This window comes from Ranitomeya imitator, chromosome 3 (genome assembly GCF_032444005.1).
Source record: "Ranitomeya imitator isolate aRanImi1 chromosome 3, aRanImi1.pri, whole genome shotgun sequence".
NCBI classification, from domain to species: domain Eukaryota; kingdom Metazoa; phylum Chordata; class Amphibia; order Anura; family Dendrobatidae; genus Ranitomeya; species Ranitomeya imitator.
The window spans coordinates 73,415,868-73,427,354 of record NC_091284.1 but is presented as its reverse complement, the minus strand read 5'-3'; positions in this window follow the sequence as shown (position 1 = coordinate 73,427,354).

The window sequence follows — 11,487 nt, the reverse complement described above, 5'->3', positions numbered from 1 at the left end:
GTCCAGTGGCTCCTCTCTGAGGCGCCGTGCACACTGACACATAGACGTGCGGTACCGTCCAGTGGCTCCTCTCAGGCGCCGTGCACACTGACACACAGACGTGCGGTACCGCCCAGTGGCTCCTCTCTGAGGCGCTGTGCACACTTACACACAGACGTGCGGTACCGTCCAGTGGCTCCTCGCTGAGGCGCTGTGCACACTGACACACAAACGTGCGGTACCGTCCAGTGGCTCCTCTCAGGCGCTGTGCACACTGACACATAGACGTGCGGTATCGTCCAGTGGCTCTTCTCAGGCCCTGTGCACACTGACACATAGACGTGCGGTACCGCCCAGTGGCTCCTCTCAGGCGCCGTGCACACTGACACACAGACGTGCGGTACCGTCCAGTGGCTCCTCTCAGGCGCCGTGCACACTGACACACAGACGTGTGGTACCACCCAGTGGCTCCTCTCAGGCGCTGTGCACACTGACACACAGACGTGCGATACCGTCCAGTGGCTCCTCTCAGGCGCTGTGCACACTGACACAGACGTGCGGTACCGCCCAGTGGCTCCTCTCAGGCGCTGTGCACACTGACACACAGACGTGCGGTACCGCCCAGTGGCTCCTCTCAGGCGCTGTGCACACTGACACATAGACGTGCGGTACCGTCCAGTGGCTCCTCTCAGGCGCTGTGCACACTGACACACAAACGTGCGGTATCGTCCAGTGGCTCCTCTCAGGCGCTGTGCACACTGACACATAGACGTGCGGTACCGCCCAGTGGCTCCTCTCAGGCGCTGTGCACACTGACACACAGACGTGCGGTACCGCCCAGTGGCTCCTCTCAGGCGCTGTGCACACTGACACACAGACGTGCGGTACCGCCCAGTGGCTCCTCTCAGGCGCTGTGCACACTGACACAGACGTGCGGTACCGCCCAGTGGCTCCTCTCAGGCGCTGTGCACACTGACACATAGACGTGCGGTACCGCCCAGTGGCTCCTCTCAGGCGCTGTGCACACTGACACATAGACATGCGGTACCGCCCAGTGGCTCCTCTCAGGCGCTGTGCACACTGACACATAGACGTGCGGTACCGCCCAGTGGCTCCTCTCAGGCGCTGTGCACACTGACACACAGACGTGTTGTACCGTCCAGTGGCTCCTCTCAGGCGCCGTGCACACTGACACACAGACGTGCGGTACCGCCCAGTGGTTCCTCTCAGGCGCTGTGCACACTGACACACAGACGTGCGGTACCACCCAGTGGCTCCTCTCAGGCGCTGTGCACACTGACACACAGACGTGCGGTACCGTCCAGTGGCTCCTCTCAGGCGCTGTGCACACTGACACATAGACGTGCGGTACCGCCCAGTGGCTCCTCTCAGGCGCTGTGCACACTGACACAGACATGCGGTACCGCCCAGTGGCTCCTCTCAGGCGCTGTGCACACTGACACATAGACGTGCAGTACCGCCCAGTGGCTCCTCTCAGGCCCTGTGCACACTGACACATAGACATGCGGTACCGCACAGTGGCTCCTCTCAGGCGCTGTGCACACTGACACATAGACGTGCGGTACCGCCCAGTGGCTCCTCTCAGGCGCTGTGCACACTGACACATAGACGTGCTGTACCGTCCAGTGGCTCCTCTCAGGCGCTGTGCACACTGACACACAGACGTGCGGTACCGTCCAGTGGCTCCTCTCAGGCGCTGTGCACACTGACACATAAACGTGCGGTACCGTCCAGTGGCTCCTCTCAGGCGCTGTGCACACTGACACATAGACGTGCGGTACCGCCCAGTGGCTCCTCTCAGGCGCTGTGCACACTGACACATAGACGTGCGGTACCGCCCAGTGGCTCCTCTCAGGGGCCGTGCACACTGACACATAGACGTGCGGTACCGTCCAGTGGCTCCTCTCTGAGGCGCTGTGCACACTGACACATAGACGTGCGGTACCGTCCAGTGGCTCCTCTCTGAGACGCTGTGCACACTGACACATAGACGTGCGGTACCGTCCAGTGGCTCCTCTCAGGCGCCGTGCACACTGACACATAGACGTGCGGTACCGTCCAGTGGCTCCTCTCAGGCGCCGTGCACACTGACACATAGACGTGCGGTACCGCCCAGTGGCTCCTCTCAGGCGCTGTGCACACTGACACATAGACGTGCAGTACCGTCCAGTGGCTCCTCTCTGAGGCGCCGTGCACACTGACACATAGACGTGCGGTACCGTCCAGTGGCTCCTCTCAGGCGCCGTGCACACTGACACACAGACGTGCGGTACCGCCCAGTGGCTCCTCTCTGAGGCGCTGTGCACACTTACACACAGACGTGCGGTACCGTCCAGTGGCTCCTCGCTGAGGCGCTGTGCACACTGACACACAAACGTGCGGTACCGTCCAGTGGCTCCTCTCAGGCGCTGTGCACACTGACACATAGACGTGCGGTATCGTCCAGTGGCTCTTCTCAGGCCCTGTGCACACTGACACATAGACGTGCGGTACCGCCCAGTGGCTCCTCTCAGGCGCCGTGCACACTGACACACAGACGTGCGGTACCGCCCAGTGGTTCCTCTCAGGCGCTGTGCACACTGACACACAGACGTGCGGTACCACCCAGTGGCTCCTCTCAGGCGCTGTGCACACTGACACACAGACGTGCGGTACCGTCCAGTGGCTCCTCTCAGGCGCTGTGCACACTGACACATAGACGTGCGGTACCGCCCAGTGGCTCCTCTCAGGCGCTGTGCACACTGACACAGACGTGCGGTACCGCCCAGTGGCTCCTCTCTGAGGCGCTGTGCACACTGACACACAGACGTGCGGTACCGCCCAGTGGCTCCTCGCTGAGGCGCTGTGCACACTGACACACAAACGTGCGGTACCGTCCAGTGGCTCCTCTCAGGCGCTGTGCACACTGACACATAGACGTGCGGTATCGTCCAGTGGCTCTTCTCAGGCCCTGTGCACACTGACACATAGACGTGCGGTACCGCCCAGTGGCTCCTCTCAGGCGCCGTGCACACTGACACACAGACGTGCGGTACCGTCCAGTGGCTCCTCTCAGGCGCCGTGCACACTGACACACAGACGTGTGGTACCACCCAGTGGCTCCTCTCAGGCGCTGTGCACACTGACACACAGACGTGCGATACCGTCCAGTGGCTCCTCTCAGGCGCTGTGCACACTGACACAGACGTGCGGTACCGCCCAGTGGCTCCTCTCAGGCGCTGTGCACACTGACACACAGACGTGCGGTACCGCCCAGTGGCTCCTCTCAGGCGCTGTGCACACTGACACATAGACGTGCGGTACCGTCCAGTGGCTCCTCTCAGGCGCTGTGCACACTGACACACAAACGTGCGGTATCGTCCAGTGGCTCCTCTCAGGCGCTGTGCACACTGACACATAGACGTGCGGTACCGCCCAGTGGCTCCTCTCAGGCGCTGTGCACACTGACACACAGACGTGCGGTACCGCCCAGTGGCTCCTCTCAGGCGCTGTGCACACTGACACACAGACGTGCGGTACCGCCCAGTGGCTCCTCTCAGGCGCTGTGCACACTGACACAGACGTGCGGTACCGCCCAGTGGCTCCTCTCAGGCGCTGTGCACACTGACACATAGACGTGCGGTACCGCCCAGTGGCTCCTCTCAGGCGCTGTGCACACTGACACATAGACATGCGGTACCGCCCAGTGGCTCCTCTCAGGCGCTGTGCACACTGACACATAGACGTGCGGTACCGCCCAGTGGCTCCTCTCAGGCGCTGTGCACACTGACACACAGACGTGTTGTACCGTCCAGTGGCTCCTCTCAGGCGCCGTGCACACTGACACACAGACGTGCGGTACCGCCCAGTGGTTCCTCTCAGGCGCTGTGCACACTGACACACAGACGTGCGGTACCACCCAGTGGCTCCTCTCAGGCGCTGTGCACACTGACACACAGACGTGCGGTACCGTCCAGTGGCTCCTCTCAGGCGCTGTGCACACTGACACATAGACGTGCGGTACCGCCCAGTGGCTCCTCTCAGGCGCTGTGCACACTGACACAGACATGCGGTACCGCCCAGTGGCTCCTCTCAGGCGCTGTGCACACTGACACATAGACGTGCAGTACCGCCCAGTGGCTCCTCTCAGGCCCTGTGCACACTGACACATAGACATGCGGTACCGCACAGTGGCTCCTCTCAGGCGCTGTGCACACTGACACATAGACGTGCGGTACCGCCCAGTGGCTCCTCTCAGGCGCTGTGCACACTGACACATAGACGTGCTGTACCGTCCAGTGGCTCCTCTCAGGCGCTGTGCACACTGACACACAGACGTGCGGTACCGCCCAGTGGCTCCTCGCTGAGGCGCTGTGCACACTGACACACAAACGTGCGGTACCGTCCAGTGGCTCCTCTCAGGCGCTGTGCACACTGACACATAGACGTGCGGTATCGTCCAGTGGCTCTTCTCAGGCCCTGTGCACACTGACACATAGACGTGCGGTACCGCCCAGTGGCTCCTCTCAGGCGCCGTGCACACTGACACACAGACGTGCGGTACCGTCCAGTGGCTCCTCTCAGGCGCCGTGCACACTGACACACAGACGTGTGGTACCACCCAGTGGCTCCTCTCAGGCGCTGTGCACACTGACACACAGACGTGCGATACCGTCCAGTGGCTCCTCTCAGGCGCTGTGCACACTGACACAGACGTGCGGTACCGCCCAGTGGCTCCTCTCAGGCGCTGTGCACACTGACACACAGACGTGCGGTACCGCCCAGTGGCTCCTCTCAGGCGCTGTGCACACTGACACATAGACGTGCGGTACCGTCCAGTGGCTCCTCTCAGGCGCTGTGCACACTGACACACAAACGTGCGGTATCGTCCAGTGGCTCCTCTCAGGCGCTGTGCACACTGACACATAGACGTGCGGTACCGCCCAGTGGCTCCTCTCAGGCGCTGTGCACACTGACACACAGACGTGCGGTACCGCCCAGTGGCTCCTCTCAGGCGCTGTGCACACTGACACACAGACGTGCGGTACCGCCCAGTGGCTCCTCTCAGGCGCTGTGCACACTGACACAGACGTGCGGTACCGCCCAGTGGCTCCTCTCAGGCGCTGTGCACACTGACACATAGACGTGCGGTACCGCCCAGTGGCTCCTCTCAGGCGCTGTGCACACTGACACATAGACATGCGGTACCGCCCAGTGGCTCCTCTCAGGCGCTGTGCACACTGACACATAGACGTGCGGTACCGCCCAGTGGCTCCTCTCAGGCGCTGTGCACACTGACACACAGACGTGTTGTACCGTCCAGTGGCTCCTCTCAGGCGCCGTGCACACTGACACACAGACGTGCGGTACCGCCCAGTGGTTCCTCTCAGGCGCTGTGCACACTGACACACAGACGTGCGGTACCACCCAGTGGCTCCTCTCAGGCGCTGTGCACACTGACACACAGACGTGCGGTACCGTCCAGTGGCTCCTCTCAGGCGCTGTGCACACTGACACATAGACGTGCGGTACCGCCCAGTGGCTCCTCTCAGGCGCTGTGCACACTGACACAGACATGCGGTACCGCCCAGTGGCTCCTCTCAGGCGCTGTGCACACTGACACATAGACGTGCAGTACCGCCCAGTGGCTCCTCTCAGGCCCTGTGCACACTGACACATAGACATGCGGTACCGCACAGTGGCTCCTCTCAGGCGCTGTGCACACTGACACATAGACGTGCGGTACCGCCCAGTGGCTCCTCTCAGGCGCTGTGCACACTGACACATAGACGTGCTGTACCGTCCAGTGGCTCCTCTCAGGCGCTGTGCACACTGACACACAGACGTGCGGTACCGTCCAGTGGCTCCTCTCAGGCGCTGTGCACACTGACACATAAACGTGCGGTACCGTCCAGTGGCTCCTCTCAGGCGCTGTGCACACTGACACATAGACGTGCGGTACCGCCCAGTGGCTCCTCTCAGGCGCTGTGCACACTGACACATAGACGTGCGGTACCGCCCAGTGGCTCCTCTCAGGGGCCGTGCACACTGACACATAGACGTGCGGTACCGTCCAGTGGCTCCTCTCTGAGGCGCTGTGCACACTGACACATAGACGTGCGGTACCGTCCAGTGGCTCCTCTCTGAGACGCTGTGCACACTGACACATAGACGTGCGGTACCGTCCAGTGGCTCCTCTCAGGCGCCGTGCACACTGACACATAGACGTGCGGTACCGTCCAGTGGCTCCTCTCAGGCGCCGTGCACACTGACACATAGACGTGCGGTACCGCCCAGTGGCTCCTCTCAGGCGCTGTGCACACTGACACATAGACGTGCAGTACCGTCCAGTGGCTCCTCTCTGAGGCGCCGTGCACACTGACACATAGACGTGCGGTACCGTCCAGTGGCTCCTCTCAGGCGCCGTGCACACTGACACACAGACGTGCGGTACCGCCCAGTGGCTCCTCTCTGAGGCGCTGTGCACACTTACACACAGACGTGCGGTACCGTCCAGTGGCTCCTCGCTGAGGCGCTGTGCACACTGACACACAAACGTGCGGTACCGTCCAGTGGCTCCTCTCAGGCGCTGTGCACACTGACACATAGACGTGCGGTATCGTCCAGTGGCTCTTCTCAGGCCCTGTGCACACTGACACATAGACGTGCGGTACCGCCCAGTGGCTCCTCTCAGGCGCCGTGCACACTGACACACAGACGTGCGGTACCGTCCAGTGGCTCCTCTCAGGCGCCGTGCACACTGACACACAGACGTGTGGTACCACCCAGTGGCTCCTCTCAGGCGCTGTGCACACTGACACACAGACGTGCGATACCGTCCAGTGGCTCCTCTCAGGCGCTGTGCACACTGACACAGACGTGCGGTACCGCCCAGTGGCTCCTCTCAGGCGCTGTGCACACTGACACACAGACGTGCGGTACCGCCCAGTGGCTCCTCTCAGGCGCTGTGCACACTGACACATAGACGTGCGGTACCGTCCAGTGGCTCCTCTCAGGCGCTGTGCACACTGACACATAGACGTGCGGTATCGTCCAGTGGCTCTTCTCAGGCCCTGTGCACACTGACACATAGACGTGCGGTACCGCCCAGTGGCTCCTCTCAGGCGCCGTGCACACTGACACACAGACGTGCGGTACCGTCCAGTGGCTCCTCTCAGGCGCCGTGCACACTGACACACAGACGTGTGGTACCACCCAGTGGCTCCTCTCAGGCGCTGTGCACACTGACACACAGACGTGCGATACCGTCCAGTGGCTCCTCTCAGGCGCTGTGCACACTGACACAGACGTGCGGTACCGCCCAGTGGCTCCTCTCAGGCGCTGTGCACACTGACACACAGACGTGCGGTACCGCCCAGTGGCTCCTCTCAGGCGCTGTGCACACTGACACAGACGTGCGGTACCGCCCAGTGGCTCCTCTCAGCCGCTGTGCACACTGACACATAGATGTGCGGTACCGCCCAGTGGCTCCTCTCAGGCGCTGTGCACACTGACACATAGACGTGCGGTACCGCCCAGTGGCTCCTCTCAGGCGCTGTGCACACTGACACATAGACATGCGGTACCGCCCAGTGGCTCCTCTCAGTCGCTGTGCATACTGACACATAGACGTGCGGTACCGCCCAGTGGCTCCTCTCAGGCGCTGTGCACACTGACACATAGACATGCGGTACCGCCCAGTGGCTCCTCTCAGGCGCTGTGCACACTGACACATAGACGTGCGGTACCGCCCAGTGGCTCCTCTCAGGCGCTGTGCACACTGACACACAGACGTGTTGTACCGTCCAGTGGCTCCTCTCATGCGCCGTGCACACTGACACACAGACGTGTGGTACCACCCAGTGGCTCCTCTCAGGCGCTGTGCACACTGACACACAGACGTGCGGTACCGTCCAGTGGCTCCTCTCAGGCGCAGTGCACACTGACACACAGACGTGCGGTACCGCCCAGTGGCTCCTCTCAGGCGCTGTGCACACTGACACATAGACGTGCGGTACCGCCCAGTGGCTCCTCTCAGGCGCTGTGCACACTGACACATAGACATGCGGTACCGCCCAGTGGCTCCTCTCAGGCGCTGTGCACACTGACACATAGACGTGCGGTACCGCCCAGTGGCTCCTCTCAGGCGCTGTGCACACTGACACACAGACGTGTTGTACCGTCCAGTGGCTCCTCTCAGGCGCCGTGCACACTGACACACAGACGTGTGGTACCACCCAGTGGCTCCTCTCAGGCGCTGTGCACACTGACACACAGACGTGCGGTACCGTCCAGTGGCTCCTCTCAGGCGCAGTGCACACTGACACACAGACGTGCGGTACCGCCCAGTGGTTCCTCTCAGGCGCTGTGCACACTGACACACAGACGTGCGGTACCGCCCAGTGGCTCCTCTCAGGCGCTGTGCACACTGACACATAGACGTGCGGTACCGCCCAGTGGCTCCTCTCAGGCGCTGTGCACACTGACACAGACATGCGGTACCGCCCAGTGGCTCCTCTCAGGCGCTGTGCACACTGACACATAGACGTGCGGTACCGCCCAGTGGCTCCTCTCAGGCCCTGTGCACACTGACACATAGACATGCGGTACCGCAGAGTGGCTCCTCTCAGGCGCTGTGCACACTGACACATAGACGTGCGGTACCGCCCAGTGGCTCCTCTCAGGCGCTGTGCACACTGACACATAGACGTGCTGTACCGTCCAGTGGCTCCTCTCAGGCGCTGTGCACACTGACACACAGACGTGCGGTACCGTCCAGTGGCTCCTCTCAGGCGCTGTGCACACTGACACATAAACGTGCGGTACCGTCCAGTGGCTCCTCTCAGGCGCTGTGCACACTGACACATAGACGTGCGGTACCGCCCAGTGGCTCCTCTCAGGCGCTGTGCACACTGACACATAGACGTGCGGTACCGCCCAGTGGCTCCTCTCAGGGGCCGTGCACACTGACACATAGACGTGCGGTACCGTCCAGTGGCTCCTCTCTGAGGCGCTGTGCACACTGACACATAGACGTGCGGTACCGTCCAGTGGCTCCTCTCTGAGACGCTGTGCACACTGACACATAGACGTGCGGTACCGTCCAGTGGCTCCTCTCAGGCGCCGTGCACACTGACACATAGACGTGCGGTACCGTCCAGTGGCTCCTCTCAGGCGCCGTGCACACTGACACATAGACGTGCGGTACCGCCCAGTGGCTCCTCTCAGGCGCTGTGCACACTGACACATAGACGTGCAGTACCGTCCAGTGGCTCCTCTCTGAGGCGCCGTGCACACTGACACATAGACGTGCGGTACCGTCCAGTGGCTCCTCTCAGGCGCCGTGCACACTGACACACAGACGTGCGGTACCGCCCAGTGGCTCCTCTCTGAGGCGCTGTGCACACTTACACACAGACGTGCGGTACCGTCCAGTGGCTCCTCGCTGAGGCGCTGTGCACACTGACACACAAACGTGCGGTACCGTCCAGTGGCTCCTCTCAGGCGCTGTGCACACTGACACATAGACGTGCGGTATCGTCCAGTGGCTCTTCTCAGGCCCTGTGCACACTGACACATAGACGTGCGGTACCGCCCAGTGGCTCCTCTCAGGCGCCGTGCACACTGACACACAGACGTGCGGTACCGTCCAGTGGCTCCTCTCAGGCGCCGTGCACACTGACACACAGACGTGTGGTACCACCCAGTGGCTCCTCTCAGGCGCTGTGCACACTGACACACAGACGTGCGATACCGTCCAGTGGCTCCTCTCAGGCGCTGTGCACACTGACACAGACGTGCGGTACCGCCCAGTGGCTCCTCTCAGGCGCTGTGCACACTGACACACAGACGTGCGGTACCGCCCAGTGGCTCCTCTCAGGCGCTGTGCACACTGACACAGACGTGCGGTACCGCCCAGTGGCTCCTCTCAGGCGCTGTGCACACTGACACATAGACGTGCGGTACCGCCCAGTGGCTCCTCTCAGGCGCTGTGCACACTGACACATAGACGTGCGGTACCGCCCAGTGGCTCCTCTCAGGCGCTGTGCACACTGACACATAGACATGCGGTACCGCCCAGTGGCTCCTCTCAGTCGCTGTGCACACTGACACATAGACGTGCGGTACCGCCCAGTGGCTCCTCTCAGGCGCTGTGCACACTGACACATAGACATGCGGTACCGCCCAGTGGCTCCTCTCAGTCGCTGTGCACACTGACACATAGACGTGCGGTACCGCCCAGTGGCTCCTCTCAGGCGCTGTGCACACTGACACACAGACGTGTTGTACCGTCCAGTGGCTCCTCTCAGGCGCCGTGCACACTGACACACAGACGTGTGGTACCACCCAGTGGCTCCTCTCAGGCGCTGTGCACACTGACACACAGACGTGCGGTACCGTCCAGTGGCTCCTCTCAGGCGCAGTGCACACTGACACACAGACGTGCGGTACCGCCCAGTGGCTCCTCTCAGGCGCTGTGCACACTGACACACAGACGTGCGGTACCGCCCAGTGGCTCCTCTCAGGCGCTGTGCACACTGACACATAGACGTGCGGTACCGCCCAGTGGCTCCTCTCAGGCGCTGTGCACACTGACACATAGACATGCGGTACCGCCCAGTGGCTCCTCTCAGGCGCTGTGCACACTGACACACAGACGTGCGGTACCGCCCAGTGGCTCCTCTCAGGCGCTGTGCACACTGACACAGACGTGCGGTACCGCCCAGTGGCTCCTCTCAGGCGCTGTGCACACTGACACATAGACGTGCGGTACCGCCCAGTGGCTCCTCTCAGGCGCTGTGCACACTGACACATAGACATGCGGTACCGCCCAGTGGCTCCTCTCAGGCGCTGTGCACACTGACACATAGACATGCGGTACCGCCCAGTGGCTCCTCTCAGGCGCTGTGCACACTGACACATAGACGTGCGGTACCGCCCAGTGGCTCCTCTCAGGCGCTGTGCACGCTGACACATAGACGTGCGGTACCGCCCAGTGGCTCCTCTCAGGCGCTGTGCACACTGACACACAGACGTGTTGTACCGTCCAGTGGCTCCTCTCAGGCGCCGTGCACACTGACACACAGACGTGTGGTACCACCCAGTGGCTCCTCTCAGGCGCTGTGCACACTGACACACAGACGTGCGGTACCGTCCAGTGGCTCCTCTCAGGCGCAGTGCACACTGAGACACAGACGTGCGGTACCGCCCAGTGGCTCCTCTCAGGCGCTGTGCACACTGACACACAGACGTGCGGTACCGCCCAGTGGCTCCTCTCAGGCGCTGTGCACACTGACACATAGACGTGCGGTACCGCCCAGTGGCTCCTCTCAGGCGCTGTGCACACTGACACAGACATGCGGTACCGCCCAGTGGCTCCTCTCAGGCGCTGTGCACACTGACACATAGACGTGCGGTACCGCCCAGTGGCTCCTCTCAGGCCCTGTGCACACTGACACATAGACATGCGGTACCGCACAGTGGCTCCTCTCAGGCGCTGTGCACACT